Source organism: Grammomys surdaster, unplaced genomic scaffold (assembly GCF_004785775.1).
Source record: "Grammomys surdaster isolate TR1022 unplaced genomic scaffold, NIH_TR_1.0 191, whole genome shotgun sequence".
NCBI classification, from domain to species: domain Eukaryota; kingdom Metazoa; phylum Chordata; class Mammalia; order Rodentia; family Muridae; genus Grammomys; species Grammomys surdaster.
Genome location: NW_021604636.1, coordinates 7,595,238 through 7,611,918, shown reverse-complemented (window position 1 = coordinate 7,611,918; position 16,681 = coordinate 7,595,238). Strand labels below are relative to the sequence as shown.

The following is a 16,681-nucleotide window of genomic DNA, read 5'->3' as shown; positions in this document are numbered from 1 at the left end:
TGACACTGAAGATTGGGACACAAGGCCTAGAGACCTAGTTCACTTTGAAGACTTGTATTTCGAGTATAAATATAAAGTAAAAAAGAAAGGTAAACACATTGCACTGTAGTTGGCAAAATTTCTCATGTGGTATGGGTCAGCAGTTCTGGAGTTCTCTTGTGTATGCACAGGGGTTCAGGTGGTGTGATGTGAGCAAGAAAGACCGAGATGTTGGAGACCCAAGTGTGGGGTTGGGTTGGGCTAAATACTGAGCCACAAAGAGTTGATTAGTAAGCCTGTGTAAATGGGCTGCTGCACACACAGGAGCGGTCGGGCCTCGCAGCCTTGACACTCTGTTAGTAATAGACACATCCATCTCTTCACTCCATTGGTGCCGTTCTCCAGTGAGTTGGACTCCTTGGGAAGCATGATTATAGACCTGGAGCATCTTGTGTGGCCAGAAAATGAGGAAGTGCTCCGAAAAAAACAAAGGATGTGGGCATGTTGAAAGGAGGAAGGAGCCAACCTCAAGGAGCTCTTAACAGCCAGAGCTAACTTTAGCAACAAAATAAATAGTGTGGTACTGCATAATAATACAAAGCATAATATATGTATTCACAGGACATGGGTTTATGCTAAGTCAGGAAAGAGCTTTCTTAGAGGAGAATTTCAAATACTTGCTGCAGGTACCTTTTTCTTCAGGAGCCTAAGGCTGAAGTTCCCACTCCCTCATGCTCACTGAGGGTAGACTGAGGCTGAGGTTTGTGAGTCCTCTAAAGGGTAGACAATGAGAAGGGAGAGCTAACCTAGGGTTTAGCCATCCTGTGACAGCGTGGGTATACATACAGTGATCTCAGAACCTTAACCTGCTGTCTTCCCAAACCCATAGCCCACGACAGCTGTTAAAAAATGGCAGACACTTCCACTCCTTGGCCACTGCATTGAGCTTGCTGAGGTGTCATCTTGAGCTAGACTTACCCTTCCGAGCTGAAGAAATGCGTCAACAGGATGCTGTCACTGAGGTTAAATGGTGGCAGACCTGTACAGGGAATACCGAGGGTTTGGTCTCTATATGACTCCTGGATTGGTGAATATATGGAGAGGACAGCCGGTGAGCACAAAATCACATGGGAGTGGTGGTCACACGTGGAAACAGCATCATGTTAGAAGCCTTGGAGAGAGTCTAAACAGTAGCTGTGAGTTTGGCAGAGGATCCACATCCCTCCCCAAGGGCATCATTGACTATGGTGTAGGGTTGAGTTATGTATTGTCTCATATGAAACACTTTTCCTAAATAAACTCTTGTTATATTGGGGGACAAAAAGCCAGACAAACCCCATTGAGGAACATTTTACAGAAATCCCAACCAGTATTCCTTGACACTATTAAGGACATGAAAAAAGATGAGGAAATAAAGAAAAACCCTGAAAATACCAGAGGAGATTCAGGAGGCAGAGAGCAAGTAGCTACAATGTGAGACCCTGGACCCTGGTCTAGAACAGAGGGAAACCTAGAGTAGCCCAGATGACGTCTGATGAGTACAGACGCTTAAATACTCATCCTAACTGTCTCATTCTGAGAACATTCAGTGATGGGAAATGGAGAGGCAGAGACAACTCCTCATCCACATTCTACAACTGAGATTTGACTCTCTTGACTTATTACATAGCTGCCCATCAACCCACCTTATTTTAGAAAGTACTTTAAGGTTGCAAACATCAGTGCCAGTGCGTATGCCTCCCCTAGTACCACCCAGCCTGTTTAAAGAATAATTTCTTCTATAAAATGTTTTTATTAGTACATATTAATTATACATAATAGTAGGTTTCATTATGAGATTTCCATATACGTAATGAAGTGTATTCTGTCTCATCAGCTCCCATTTTGTTCCTCTCCTGATACCCTTCCTCTCTCGCCTCCCAAGGTAGCTGGTTTTTCAGGAGGTTCTAGACACTTCGTCTGTGGCCGTGCCCTGTGGAGGGCGGAGGATGAAGAGTTGAGAGGATATAGGTTTTGTTGTTGTATTGTAGAGTGGCAAAAGGTGTTGTCTGTGCTCACCTGAGCATATTTGACTGACATGGAGCTGTACCTGTGAACACTAGGATGTTCCAGGGTCTGTGAGTGACCAGAAAATAATAGCTATCCTGGAGTTGAGGCTGGAAGGTGTTGTGTAAGATAGGAGCTGAGGCAGTAGGATGCCTGAGTTGGAATGTGTTGCACTACAGCATTTATCTGAGGAGAGCCTGAGGTCTTGCTGCACCCTTCTTCCCTTTTCTGGGGTCGCCCAAGGAAAGAGGATGACAAGAAGAGACTTCAGCTCTGGAAGGGGGCTGGAGGATGAACCATCAGAGACTGCAGTTATGCAAAAAAGGACAGCAGTCACTCCCGAAGCCCACAGAGCTGGGGCTGTGCCCAGAGGGTGGCCTTCCAGCTGCTGACAGTGGCCCCATTCAGTTTGGATGCATAATGATTTTAAAACTAATCAGGAACCAGAGCCTGAGGCTGGAGACAAACACAAATATCTTGTTGACCGAGCAAACATCTAGGTTTTGTCAGCTAGGAAGTTACTGAGGAAGGTCAGGGTGATGTAATGGGGTGTGCTATGCTTTCATCCTTAAACAGATGGGCCCCCAGGGTTCCATCTGCAGCTCCCTGGGCCCTTTGAAATCATTTCCTATAAATGAAATTGTCATAAGTCACTATTGAGAGTTTGGTGTGGTAGGCATACCAGAAGTACAACCAGACAAAAGAAGGAAATTTCCATTGCAGCTAACGGCCTCCTCTTCCTCCCTGTGCCTTATAAACAGCCCTGAGATGGATTCTTGTGCTCAGCTTTCTTGTATAGTATGTGTGATCCAGTAGTCATCCAAAGTAAACGTCCCCTCTGGATCACACCACTGTTCTTATGCTCCCTAAGCCTATGTCAGCTGGGCACCCTTTATAAGCTGTTTTGCTGTTTTCAGTTTTTGCTGAGGAAGTAGTGTTTTTGTTTCTTTCCCCTCCAACAAAGGAATCCATTTGTTCTGGGAAGGCAAGGGCAGGGGCTGTTTCCTAATCTAATTCAGGGAAAGAAAACGTACAACATCTCCTATGAGTGGTTGGTTTATGAGTCTTAATTGAAATTTTAAATAAACCATCCCAATAAACCATTTCAGAGCTGAAAGCAGAGCCTGCGGTACCCATTGGTTTATTTATGGAGCAGTTATTGGCACACTGTGTCAGGCATAGCTCTGTGCCCTGGTAGAGAGACACAATCAGGAGGAAAGAGTGAGGTGTTCTTGGAGGCGTGCAGAGGGTTAGAGACGGGAGGGAGGGGTCAGGACAGGCTTCTTGGAGGAGATGAGTTTAGTGGAGCATCTCCAGGGAGTGTGTAGGTGAGGGATGGAGGTTTGTTTGGCAGAGGGAGACACCTGAAAAGGCCCGGAGCCAGCCCAGCAGGAGCCCAGGCAGCTGTAGTGTTCTTGTCTAAGTAGGGATAAATAGGTGTGTACAGTGGTCAACACTTAGAAGAGGGTCTCAGGGAAAGTTGGTTTAGAATCAAAGTGTAAAGTTTGGGCCAGTGCCTGTGGCTGAATCCTGGTGAGGAACAGAGAGGCAGGGAGGCTATCCTATCAAACTTGCTGGGTTTGCACTTCTGGGTGGAGGGGGGTGACAAGGGTGGAGCAGTTGTCAGAGAAGTTGAAGGGGACTTTTTTTTTTTTAAGTCTTGAGGGCTTTTCTGGGTCTGAGAATTCCAGGGCTCCAGCGCCTCTGGGCTGCACACACCGTCTCTCTCTGATCTTTTTGGCCTGGGATGTAGCTGAGGAGCCGAGTTCTGGTCTGATTCCCATCTTGTGACAGAATGAGGAAAGTAAAGGCCAGGGGACTGAGGTGGATGACTGGGCGATCTGTGAGGTCTGAGCGTGAAGAGCAGAACACACTCAAGGGCCACCAAAGAGCCAGGACCTTGGGTGAGGGGCTCTGTGTCTGCTGGAAGGACTGGGACTTGTGGGCAGCTCAAGCTTGGATGACACTGCTGACTGCAGTGTGCCTGGTAGTAGAGTATAGTTTGGGGAGCTGGGGGGTGGGTGTGATGAGTGACAGCCACTGCGACATCGTGTGCTGGACACAGCTCTAAGTGCTTTCATGGGTCGGGTAGGTCAACAGCACCACGAATGGTTCATCCTCATCTACAGAGGAGGCATGGAGGCCCAGGGAGGGGATAAAACTGGGCCAGGTTACACGGGGAATCCCAAAATGGAGTTGAGATTCTAATCCAGATTGTCTCCTGTGCTCTTGTTCCTTGTAGGAGCTAACTGTTGGGCACAGACGTACAGGAAACAGACGTACAGGAAAAGGACAGGAGAGAGAGCGGAGACTTAAGGGCCACCGTACCGCGTTTCCTCGGTGAATGAGAAGATACCTGAGATAGGTAGGTGTCAGCTTCCGATTGGGGTGGAGGGTGATATGACCTGACCGTGCATAGGGGAACACTGAAGGAGGAGTGGTTTTTACATGAAGTGGGCTGGAGACGGTCCGTTTGTCCAGGCCTTTGTTGGAGCTAGTGCTTCCTTAGCTGAGTGGGAGAGTTCACGTTCAGAGATTAGGGTTCCCGTGGCCAGCGGGAGAGCTCTGTGCAGACATTGCTCCCAGAGATGGCCAAGAACCGTGTGAGCGTGCATTCATGCCACTCAACTAACTGTAGGCTTGTTAATGGTGAAATTTGTTTGTCTTACCATGATCAAAAATAGGATAGTGGAGGAAGGGAATGGCAGTCATCCCCAGTCACAAAACCTTCTCCTTTGCAAAGTGGGCACTTAGCAAATCTGTGAATGAATGGATTTCACTAAGTGCATTCTGTGTTGTTTCATCTAATCCTTATTCGGAGGGCTGAGGTCAGCACTGTTGCACAGATAAAGAGTCCGACTTTAAGGGATTAGACAACTTGCCTAAGGTCACACATTTAGAAAGTGGTGAAGCTGGTGCCGTGGGATCCTCCTGCCTCTACTCAGAAAGCTGAAAAGCAGAAGGTTCTGGAAATTCTGTGTGTGTGTGTGTGTGTGTGTGTGTGTGTGTGTGTGTGTGTGTGCGTGTGTTTGTTGGGGGGTGCTGGGGGTGTTAGTAGAGGTAAGAACAATTCCTGATGAAGACAGGAAGGTGGGAGGAAGCCTAGTAATGAGACCACATGGGTCAAAGTGTGATGGCACAGCCTGGCCTCCAGTGTCTCGACTGGGTACAGCTGTCATAGAACTGTCAGAGGGTCCAGGAGTGCACACCAGGTTGTAGAGTGTGTGTAGGAGTCTGTGCTAACTCCAGATCCCAAGTTTCTACGGGATTCTCCTCAGGCTGGGACCTGTGGCTGGGCAGGATGGATCCAAGGACTTTGTTAATAATAATTAGCAGCTTAGCCTGTCCTCCTTTCTCCTGCTCATGTACCTCTCCTGCCACCTTCCCTGGGGACAGCTGTGGACCCACTGAGTCTGCAGGCAAGAACCTGATACTGGATAGAGTTGCGTGGATATACGGAGGAGGCGGCCGGAGTCTGTCTCTGCTGCTAATAGCAAGGCCTGTGTGAGAGGGCAGATCATGGCCAGCCTTCCCCAGCTTGCAGACAGTCGACCTCAGATTTCCTTTCTTTTTTTGGCAGAATAGTATGAAATGAATCTAATAGGAAGTGAATAGTTACCAGCTTCTTGTGAACACTTTTGAGGTTGTAACCTAAAATGACTAAGGCAGGTCCAGACTTCGGTGGTGGTCCATGTTATTTGGTATAGGTGCAAACATGTCTCAGGTACTTGGATTTAATGAGGTGTGTATGGTGGCACCTAATCTGTCTGTGAGGGATGTGCTCCCTTGAGAGTTGCTCTTATCATTTTCCTTCATGTGTCTTCTTTGGAGCCAGCAGGAGTCATTTGTCCTCCTGGTTGGAGGTTTTGAAATTCTGTGTTGGGGGTGGGGCTGTCTGAGGGGTGCTTCCTGTGAAACAGTGGTGACTGTAGCAAACGAAGTCTGTGATTATATAATCATTTTGAATACATAAGAAGATGGCTCGTGGCAGGTCCTGCAAGGGCAGCCTGGAAACTGAACATCGTAGCTCCTTCGTGAGGGATTAAGTTGCACTGCAGTTGAATTCTGCAGCTGTCAGATTCTGCGCTGTACAGTAGTCAGCTGTAACCTCCAGGTGTAAACAGACCTTCCTCAGCATCATTGAACAGCGCTTTGAGGATCCAGACAGAGCTCTGTGGGATGCCGTCCATCAAAAAGTCATTTGCCGGGCCTTGTTTCTGGCTGTGATGTTTTACCCGCGGCTAGCAGGATCTGTAGAGCTGTGCCACAAGGAGAGGTGGAGGGTATTTGGGTTCATTTGGAGTCTGTTTTCAACAGTCTCCTTTGCTTTTCACCAGCTGAGACACATTTAGGGGCCTGGTGAAAACTTGCCTTTCAAACAGGACTAAAGTAACAGTTACTAAAGTAGTCCTTCATTTTGTAAAATAATTGTGGCTAATTTGGGGGCTATAACTCAGTGGTAAGATACTTCCCTAGCATGGATGAGCCTCTGGGTTAGATTTCAGGCACCGCCCCTGCCCCACCCTCATGCCCAGGGCTAATATTATAATGACTTAATCTTGGGATTTCTTAATAGGCTTTTGCAAAGGGACTTTTGTTGTTGTTGTGAATCTCAGTATCCTCAGCCTGTATCTCTCAGCCAAGAACATTCCTGACACATAGAAGGAATTTAATATGGCCATGACGGCAGAAGGAGGTAACATTGCCTGACCTGTTCAAGGCCGCACGGTTAGAAACTGGACGGGGTGGTGAGGGTTGGTAGACAAGCAGCAGAGATAATGGCTTGTCTGCAGAACCTTTTCACTGAAAATGATTTCGAAGGGGCTGGAGAGACAGTTCAGGGGCTCAGAGCACATACTGACCTTAATCGTCTGTGTTAGGTTCCCTACACCTACAGAAGAGTGGCTTATACAACTGCCTGTAGTTGGAGCTCCAGGGGGTCACACACTGCCTTCTGGACTCTACACATAATTAAAAAATAATAAAAATAAATTTTAAGAAAGGAAAAGATTTTGAAAACAAAAACAACTTAATCTTGTGTATGGAAGAATCCTAAGTTTTATAAAAGTACTTTTCTGGGGCTGGGGTAGTGATTCTCAACCTGTGGATTGTGACCCTTTTGCCGATGGAAGGATCCTTTCACAGGGGTTGCCTAAGGCCCTTGGAAAACACAGACATTTACATTATGATTCATAACAGTAGCAAAATTACAGTTATGACATAGCAATGAATATGATTTTATGGCTGGGGGTGTCACATTAACAGGAGGAACTGTATTGAAGGTACACGGGATTAGAAAGGTTGGGGACCACTGGGCTGGACAGACAGCTCAGTGGTTTAGAGCATCTGCTGTTCTTGCAGAGAGAGCATGTGTTTGGTTCCCAGTACCTATGTCAGGCAGCTCCTCTTGTAACTCCAGTTCTACAGCATAAATGCCCTTTCCTGGCCTCCCAAGGTCACCTGCCTGTGCATAGCACACATCCTCAAGCACATATACCCATACAGTAAACCTTTAAAAAAATATTTTCCCTTTTGCTGGGCGGTGGTGGCACATACCTTTAATGCCAGCACTTGGGAGGTAGAGGCAGGGTAGATCTCTGAGTTCAAGGCCAGCCTGGTCTACAGAGTGAGTTCCAGAATAGCCAGGGCTACACAGAGAAAACCTGTTTAGAAAAACAAAATAAAAACCTAATATTTCTAGAAAAACAAACACACTTTTATATATTTTAAGTGTCAAAAGTCAAAAGCAATTAGTGAGAAAAAACTTAGAACAATTTATATATTTTATAAACACTACTTCATGAGTTTGAAAGTTTGTCTATTTTAGTTACTTATTTTTAAGAATTGTTTCACTAATTGTTTTAATTTTAAAATAATATACACATACTTAAAATAATTGTATGTCTGTGTATATACCTGAGTGTGTGTATGTGCACCACATGCATGCAGGAACCTTTGGAGATCAGAAGGGGCGTTGGATCCCCTAGAACTAGAGTTACAAAAGATACAAATGATAGTTAGCCACTGTGTGAGTGTTGAGAACTGACTGGGTCCTGGGTAAGAACAGTAAGTGCCCTTCACTGCTGAGTCATTTCTCTGTCCACCCTGTCTGTCTGTCTGAGTGTATATATAATATATATAATATATTATATAATATATATATTATATATATATATATATATATATGTGTGTGTGTGTGTGTGTGTGTCTGTGTGTCTGTGTGTGTATCTGTATATATAATGTCTATAAGGAGTAGGTCTGAATAAAAGTAATTTTAACTATGTAATAGGAAAGCCAGAAATGAAATGACTTTAGGAATGAGAAGGTTATGTTGCTGTCTAAAATATATCCATATAATGCAGTTTATAACTCCACCTATAATACATTGATTTATTCAGAATCGTCTGTGGAACACTATGATAGTTTGGATAAGAAATGTCCCTCATTGGCTCAGGAATTTAAGCACTTGGTCCTCAGTTGGTGGCACTGTTTGGGGGTGGTGATGCAGCCTTCCTGGAGGAAGTGTGTCACTGGGAATTTATAGCTCTCTTTATCTCCAGTTCCCTCTCTCTACTTCATGTCTGTGGTTGGAGATGTGATCTCTTTGCTTCCTGCTCTGGTCACTATGCCTGCAGCTGTCACATCACTCCTGTGTCATGATGGGCTCTTAGCCCTCTGAAACCCTAAGCCAAAATAAACCATCTTTTCTGTAAATTGTTGTTGGTCACAGTGTTTTTTTATTTCTTATTTTTTTAAATTTGCTTTATATGTATGGATATTTTCCCTGGATGCTCAGATATGTGCACCACACGCATGCCTGCTGGGATGGATCCCCAGGAACTGGGGTTGCAGACAGTTGTGAGTGCTGCATGTCATGTGGGTGCTGGGAATTGAACCTGGATCCTCTAGAGGAGCAGCCAGTGTTCTTAACCTCTGGGCCATCTCTCCAGCCCCCAGTCATGGTGTTTTATCAGAGCAACAGAAAAGTAACTAGTACACACACCACGTAAATTTAGGTACAAAAGTATTACTATTTGTCCAGCAGTGTTTATTTTATATTATTTAAGAGGCGATATCTTGCTATTTTGTTTGCCCAGAGTAACTTCCAACTGCTGGGTTCAAATAATCCTACTGCATCTGTTTCCTGAATAGCTGGGTCTGTTGGTACATGCCACTGTGACTGGCAAGACAGAAGTCTCAAAACACTCTTGACATCAGTAAAATCCTTGCTTATACCTGCAGCATTTGTATAGGTATAAATTACAGTCATATATCTGCTTAGTGACAAGCTGTTTGCATTTAAGATCTGCAAAAATAGCAACAAAAGAATGAGGCAAATAAACACAATTAGAAGTTACAATATTTTTTGGATACCGTTGGAGATCACCTCCCACCCTCTACTTTGGAGACGTCTGGTTGAGAATGACAGTAATACAGAAGAGGAAGCACACAGCACTCTTTGAGGGAGGCTTTGCTAGTTTCTGGAGTGGTGTGTGGATGAGAAGTTGACAAGAGATGTCAAGCAGATTGAGAGTAGGCTGGGTGGGTGGGGGTAAAGCAGAAAGTTGGGGTATAACCCCCCCCCCACCATCTGTGCAAGAGTGTTGCTAAGGTACCATGAACCAAATTCCTAAGGATTAAAGCTGTCAGAATGGTCAGATCACTTTCTGATCGCTGGGAATGCCGGACACTGGACCGCAGAGTATAGTTCATACACAGGGCATTCAGAATGGCCTTTAGTTTGGGGGGGTCTTTCAGTTCTTTGATAAGAATAGGTTTGGAAGGAGTGATAAAGAAACCAAGTTAACCATTGGGAAGTGGACATAAGGCGAAAGCATTAGTCTCAGGTTTGGTGAATTTTGAGTGGACAGGACATGCTTACTCTTTTGTGGAATATCTGCTGGTCAATTACTAATGATCTACAGTCTTCTTATAACAAAGGTTTTTGAGATTGTGTGTTTTAGTTACTTTTGTATTGTGATAAAACACCATCAAGACAAGTTATAGAAAGAAGGGTTGAACGTACAGATCCAGGTTAGGGTCCACCATCACAGAGCGAAGGCATGTTGCCAGAAGTGGTAAGCTTAGACTTGAAAAGCAAGTGTAGTACTTTAAGACCTTCTCCCCAGGGACATATTTTCTTCAGTAAGGCCACACCTATGTATACCCTATGTATATCCAAACAGTGTTACTAACTGGGGGCCAAGTAGTTAAACATTTGAGCCTATGGGGACATTCTCATCCAGATCAAACCACCACACCAAAAACTCTGGCATGACCAGAGACACCAAAGGAATCTGTCTCCTGTGACTTGGGGAAAATCCTGTATGTACCGGAAACCACCTTAGACCAAGTGTGGTCAGCATGTGGCATGATGGATGTCTCATTAGCTGATTATCCGTAGTTTGCTGTTGGGGATTGGGTGTGACTTGAAATAAGTTGGTGATTTCAGGCAGGTTTGGAATTCAGAGTATTGTTATTAAAAGGAATAAAAGCAGGCGGAGGTGGTAAATGACAGATTGCCCAAAGCCCCACTCTCCTTTGAAAGGATTTAGAACAGTGTACTTGGATCTGAAAAGAAAGAGGGATTTTGACAGCATTTCAGTAGCTGCGGGGGTTTTAGAGACTATCCACAAATAAGGTATTTAAGCATTATTTGAGTCAGTCCAGCAGAAGTATTTCACAGCTGACGAGAAAAGGAAATGGGGGTACAGGTAGGGGCAAATATTCAATAATCAATGGCAGTTGCAAATACGCCTTCCTTTCCTCCAGGAACTTCCTGAAGGATGGACTATGCAGAGCTTATAAGAGAGAACTAGCTAACTTTATTACTAGGTAGGTAGTTGGTGTGTTTGTGGCTTAGGTTGGGGAACTATGACACAGTAGTTGAGAAATCTCAAAGGTGGCAGATGTAGAAACCGATAAAATTAGCGTGGGATTGTTAGGTGGCCTTGAGTGAAAAGGCCTGCCTCACTGAAAGGTTGAGTCAGGGACAATTTATGCTGATTCCCAGTGGGACAGTGCAAGCATGTAGAGCCTCAGTCTTTGAAGGGGAGGCCCTGAGAGCCCCGCAGGGGCCTGGTCTCATCATGTCTGTACAGTAAAGAAAGACTTCAATTTACAGATTATAATCTGCCAAATCCTATTTCAAGGAAGGGGATGGCATTAAGGCTTGAGTGCTTGTAGAAATGAAGGGCTTAAGAAAAGATCCGTGAGTGCTGTCTGGCAGGTCATTTGTTCCTACCAGGCCTCCATTCTTTCAGGCCAAAATGGAAGAAAGGCTTATTGGAGTAATCTTCGAACCCCCTGCTGTGTCCTGAGTGGATGTATCCATTCTGAATAGATGAGGAGGGAAGAGGACTGAGCACTGCCTGCTTAATTTAGCTGCCCTCTCTGTGTGTTCCCGCTGCTCTATGTGCTGCAGCTCTGCAGATCTGTTTCCCTTGCTCCCTGTGATACCCGGGAGGTCAGGCTGCCACTGGTCCTATTTCACAAGCGCAGATGAGTTCACTAGTGACTGGCTGGCTGGGCCACATTGACACGTGGTCATACTGCTCATAATGAGGGTATTAGTGATTGTCAGTATTGACTGAGGGGTTTTGTTTTTTAATTCAGTGTTTTGGGGACTAGAATTATTCTAATTTTTTTCTGTTTTCTCACAGATGGCTACAAAGTCAAATAAATGTAAAACAATTTATTTTTATTTATGTTTGCAGTGTTGGGGCGAAACCTGAGTCCTGTTCACGGCCGGCAAGTATTCTGCCGCTGAGATACACTCTCAGACCAAAGTCAAAATTTTAAAAGGTGGCAAGACCTTGAATGCTCCCTTATACTCATTTTTTTGTGGGGTGATGGTAGAGGGACAGTAAATCCTACTCTAGTTTTCCCTTTTGAAGTTCTGAAACAGTTCTGATAGTTTAAAAAAAAAAAGGGTGAGGGAGGGAAAAGGCACATTGAATTTAAATTGTACTTTTAAAAGTTTCAAGCGAATAGAGATATAGTTTCGCAATGTGTCTTAATTTTTGAAGATTGTTATTTTAATTATGTTGTCTTGGTTAGTTTTTTGTTACAATAACAAAATACTCAAGACTGGGGAGCTTATAAAATAAGTTTATTCGACTCACGGTCCCTAGAGGCTAGTCGCTAAGAGCATCGCTTTAAGGATCTGCTTGGCACCTGGCAAGGGCTCTTTTGCAGCATCACAACATAGCAAAGGATGGGGCTGGAGATACAGCAGAGTTTAGGGCACTGGCTGCTCTTGCAGAGGATCTGGGTTTGGTTCCCAGCATCCACACCAGGCAGCTCATACTTAGTTATAACTTCACTCTCAGGAGATTCAGTGCTCTCTTCTGGCCTCTGCAGGCAGTGCAAACATATGGTGCACATATAGAGTGCACATAAGCAGGCTCGTGTACATACATACATACATACATACATACATACATGTAAATCAGAATAAACCTTTTAAGAAAATAGTGAAGAGTATCTCATGCTAGGTAAAGCAAGTTTGCCAGTTTGGATGCTCTTCCTCCTACGTTTGTTTGTTTGTTTGTTTGTTTGTTTTTGATAAGGTTTCTCTGTATAGCCCTGGCTATCTAGGAACTCACTCTGTGGACCAGGTTAGCTTTGAACTCAGAGATCCATCTGCCTCTCCCTCCCAAAGGCTTGCACCACCACCACTAGACATCTCTTTTGTTTTTATAAGGAGCTCTCAAATGCTGTCATGAAGTCTCCACCCCGAGGACCTCATCTAAACCTATTTTAGTTTCCAGAAACCTCTTCTCCAAATGACATTAGCATATGGATTCTGGGATTAAGTTTCCCAACACAGCCTTCGGAGGACACATGTAAGTTCTGTGTGTACTAGGCTTCCCCAGCCAGGCGAGTTCTGGTATAGGGAGGCTGGTCACTGCCCATGTTGGACATCAGTGTGCCTTTCTGTGGAGGCCGTGCTCACAGAGCCACAAGCTGTACCAGGACTTGCCATGGGTGCTTGAGGAGAAAGCGTGGCAGCCACAGAGGGACACGCTTCCTCCCACCTCTCAGTTTTTCTTCCCAAGTTTCATGAATTAGTAAGTTACCAAGGCTTCTAGAAGTTAGGATCCAAGAAAGAGACCCAGATGGTGAGCTGGAGGGATCCTCTCTGTATGAAAGAAAGAGGAACCAGACCAACTCCAGTTCCCTGTAACAGATACTCTTCTATTTCCCAAAGCCAACAACATTCTGGGTAAATGTTGTCTTGTATGTTAGATACAAGCTTTTGAAAAGTGAAGTCGGATTAAAACAGCCATATTAAACCCTTCACCCCATCACTGTTATCAAGGCTAATGCTGCTATGGTTTGATTAGTATAAGTCAAAGTGAATATTCTGGTAAGTCTTAGTATTTAGGAAAGCTATTGGTACCAAGGACGCATGCTGCTGTGGTGTCCTGCTTACCTAGCACATGTGAGGTCCTGGATTTGATCTCAGACACTAGGAAAGAAAGTCATTATGTGTGGTTGTGCTGATGGTAATGTCTCTCTGTACCTGTCTGCAAACACATGCTTTGAGGACATTAAACTACCTTGACATTTCCTGACGTGATGTTGATGAAGCCTCCACCGAGTCAGAGACCTAGTTTTAAGGTGCTTTCTTTCATTCATTTTTTTCCCTAGTATGAATGGAAAATATTAGAATTCAAATATATTATGGACAACTGGTTTGTCAATTTCTGAAGCAACATTTTTATCCAGCAGCAAGCAGAGCAAGTTTGCTCAACTAAATTATTCATAAGAATTACAAAACTTGTCATTTAGAATGGATGTTAGAATATTCAGGTCATTTAGAAGACTGTGGTTAAAAATAAAGTGACCCAAATATATAGCTCTAGTTTTTTTTTTTTTTAAGGCAAGTTTAAACTTTTAATTTCTGTTTGACATTGGTCCTAACTCTGTCTCGTGAGGAATGTCAGTGGCTAGCCTATCAGTGTTTGAATAAAAACCAATTCTTGGGCTGGTGTTGCTTTCTCTGTAGCCAGGTTGTGCGTGCCGTAGCTAGGCTGTAGGCATGAGGAATTGTGTATGTGAGTGGCAGAGAAACCAGAAGTCATGAGCAAATCATTCCCCAGGAAAAAACTGGAAACAATTTATTACTTGTTCTGATCACTCCTTTTGTACTTAAAAGAGGAAGCAGTTGAAATATGAACTTGTCCCAGTCTGCTTTCGGGTGCTAACTGGAGCATAAAATGTTGAAAATCAATTATGTATTTAGGGAGATGAAACAGGCTGACATATTGAAGGCATGCTATATTGTTTGGTGGACAAATCAGGGCATTACATCATCTTCCTGCAGTAACAGGGTGTCCCGAGAGGGAAAGACAGGATACCCCATCCTAGTGGGTTTAACTTCACAGACTTTCTGTTGATGTTGGGGAAAAGAAAATCCTGTTTTAAAAATGGGCTTAGTTTTGATTAATAAGCAAAACATTTGGTACTTTTGTTTTAATCCATAATTTTTCATGGTTTATAGTGATGTGGTAAACAGCAGAGCCCTATTTGTTGTCCATGGTAATGAGGTGGTGAGATCTTTGCAGGAAAGGGCAGAGAGTGAGATTTCTCCTGTAGCCCCACAGAAACTGAAGCTGTGCCTGCAACTGCGCTGATACTTGTGAATCTGGGATGCCCTGTCCGTTGTCTTCACCGTCCTGTGATGGGAGGACCACCTAAGGTTTGGGTCACATAGATGCTGTATTAGTACAGTCATACACATCACTTTGCCAGCTGGAGCTAAGACCCAAGGCCTGCAAGCCCGTGGCTACAACTCAGTGCCACAAAACTGTGTGCCTTCACCACAGAAAGTTATTGTCTTAGATGTGGAAGACTGAGCTCCGAGATGGAGGTGTGGGCAGAGTTGTTTCCCTCTGAGGCCTGGAGAAAGAAGAAAGATCTGCTCCAAGCCTCTCTGTTTGTTTAGGTGACCACTCTTCCTGTGCCTATCCCATTGGATAGGCCAATGTGATCTAATCACATTGGATCAGGCCACTGTAACAACCGCCTGACCACCACCAGCTATATCAGTTCTCTCTCTAAATAAGGTCCTGTGCCTTAGGGCTTCAGCATTCACAGTGGGAAGGACCTGCCAGCCCCAGTGGCAGGGCTCTGGGCTCACTCTCCTGTTGTTCTTTGCTTCTCCTCATTGTTTAGCAAACATTTGGTAACATTTACAGCTTGGGCAAGAAGGCCAGATTTGTCCTCAAAAAACCCGATCTCCTAGTCTTTATTTTTGTCCATGCTGACTGGTAGATGGGTGTCATATCTTAGGTGGCAGTAATTTTGCTTGAAGCTAGCTTTCTTTTTTTTTTTTTAAATGAATTTTAAACATTTGTCTTTTCCCTGTTTGATCTGTTGAGTAGAAAAATACCTATCATTTGATGTACACATTGGTTTTAAAGAGGATAAATTGGGTCCTTTGTGATAGTTTTCCATTTAGTCTGTCTGCATCTTTTAGATTTTATTTATTTATTTATTTATTTATTTATTTATTTATTTATTTATTTATGTTCTGTGTCCTCACAGAGGAAAATGATCACTGTTTCAAGATTTTTTCTATAGAATATGCAGCTACATAGGATCTCGGTGCCTTCAGACCAGGCAGCCATGGAATGAAGGTGCCGTGTGGTTCTCACCAAGACAGATAGGTATTCACTGTGCTATATTTAGAAGATAAACGGTGTGCCACATCATTTGAATTTTACTAGTATTTAAAGGAATCATTTACGCCGCAAAGGCACTGATTTATTTAAGAAATTCCTGTGTGCAGAGAAGTGTTTCCTTGGAGTCTGCCTGATTCGAGATTATAAAATCACGGGCAGTGATTCCCCTTGTCAGTGTGAAGAAATAAATGTGGCACACCAGGCTTGATGGCACACTCAGGTGGCAGAAGGAAGTCAGACTACAGAGCAAGTTCCAGAACAGCTAGAGAAACAGTAACTTGGGAAGAGAGAGAGGGAGGGAGGGAGGGAGGAATGGGGGAGAGGGAGAGAGAGATACAGAGATATGAATGTTTTCAGAGCCTGGTATGGTAGTGTATACTTTACTCCCAGCATTTGGGAGAGAAAGGCAGGTGATGTATGTGAGTTCAAGACTAGCCTAGGCTACATAGCCAGTTTCAAGCCAGTCAAAACTACAAGTAAAGTCCTGTCTGTCCTCTACCCCCACCTCCCAAGAACAGATTTGTGGTGGATTCAGGTTGGAAAATTGTGGATATATATCATGTATACAGAATATAACTGGTTTATGTATGTGAGCAAACTCTAGTTTTCAAAGTAATTCTACATTTGCTTTTATTTGACTTGTTTGTTTATTAGAAAGATTAGCATGTAGAAGTTTAAAGACCTTGGGCATGGTAGCACTTGGGAAGCTGAGGTGGGAGAATCACAAATTCTAAGCCAGCTTGAGTAGACCTTGTGTAAGGCAAAGCAAAAAATCCTACCCCTAATTTGGGTGATTTGCAACTGTCCTTGTATTTGCTTACAACTATCTTTTGAATATTATCATAGAAAAGGCATGGATCAAAACTTTATGTCTGGTTTGCTCAGCGTCTCGCAGTTCCGAGCACCAGTTATGTAGTACCTGGCAGGAAGCCCTCCTTTCTGTGTATTTGTTGAGAGAAAACATA

At 44.0% G+C, this 16,681-nt stretch overlaps 1 protein-coding gene and 1 pseudogene across 1 annotated transcript in view; both read left to right on the top strand.

Annotated features, from left to right (window-relative positions):
- The window catches only part of Tanc1 (tetratricopeptide repeat, ankyrin repeat and coiled-coil containing 1), a 229,565-nt gene that overhangs the window by 24,760 nt on the left and 188,124 nt on the right, over window positions 1-16,681 (top strand). The window contains exon 2 of the mRNA XM_028769164.1: window positions 4,268-4,390. The gene's annotated coding sequence lies outside the window, so the exon portion shown is untranslated. The remainder of the gene's footprint in view (window positions 1-4,267; window positions 4,391-16,681) is intronic.
- LOC114622701 lies at window positions 988-1,166 on the top strand (annotated as a pseudogene).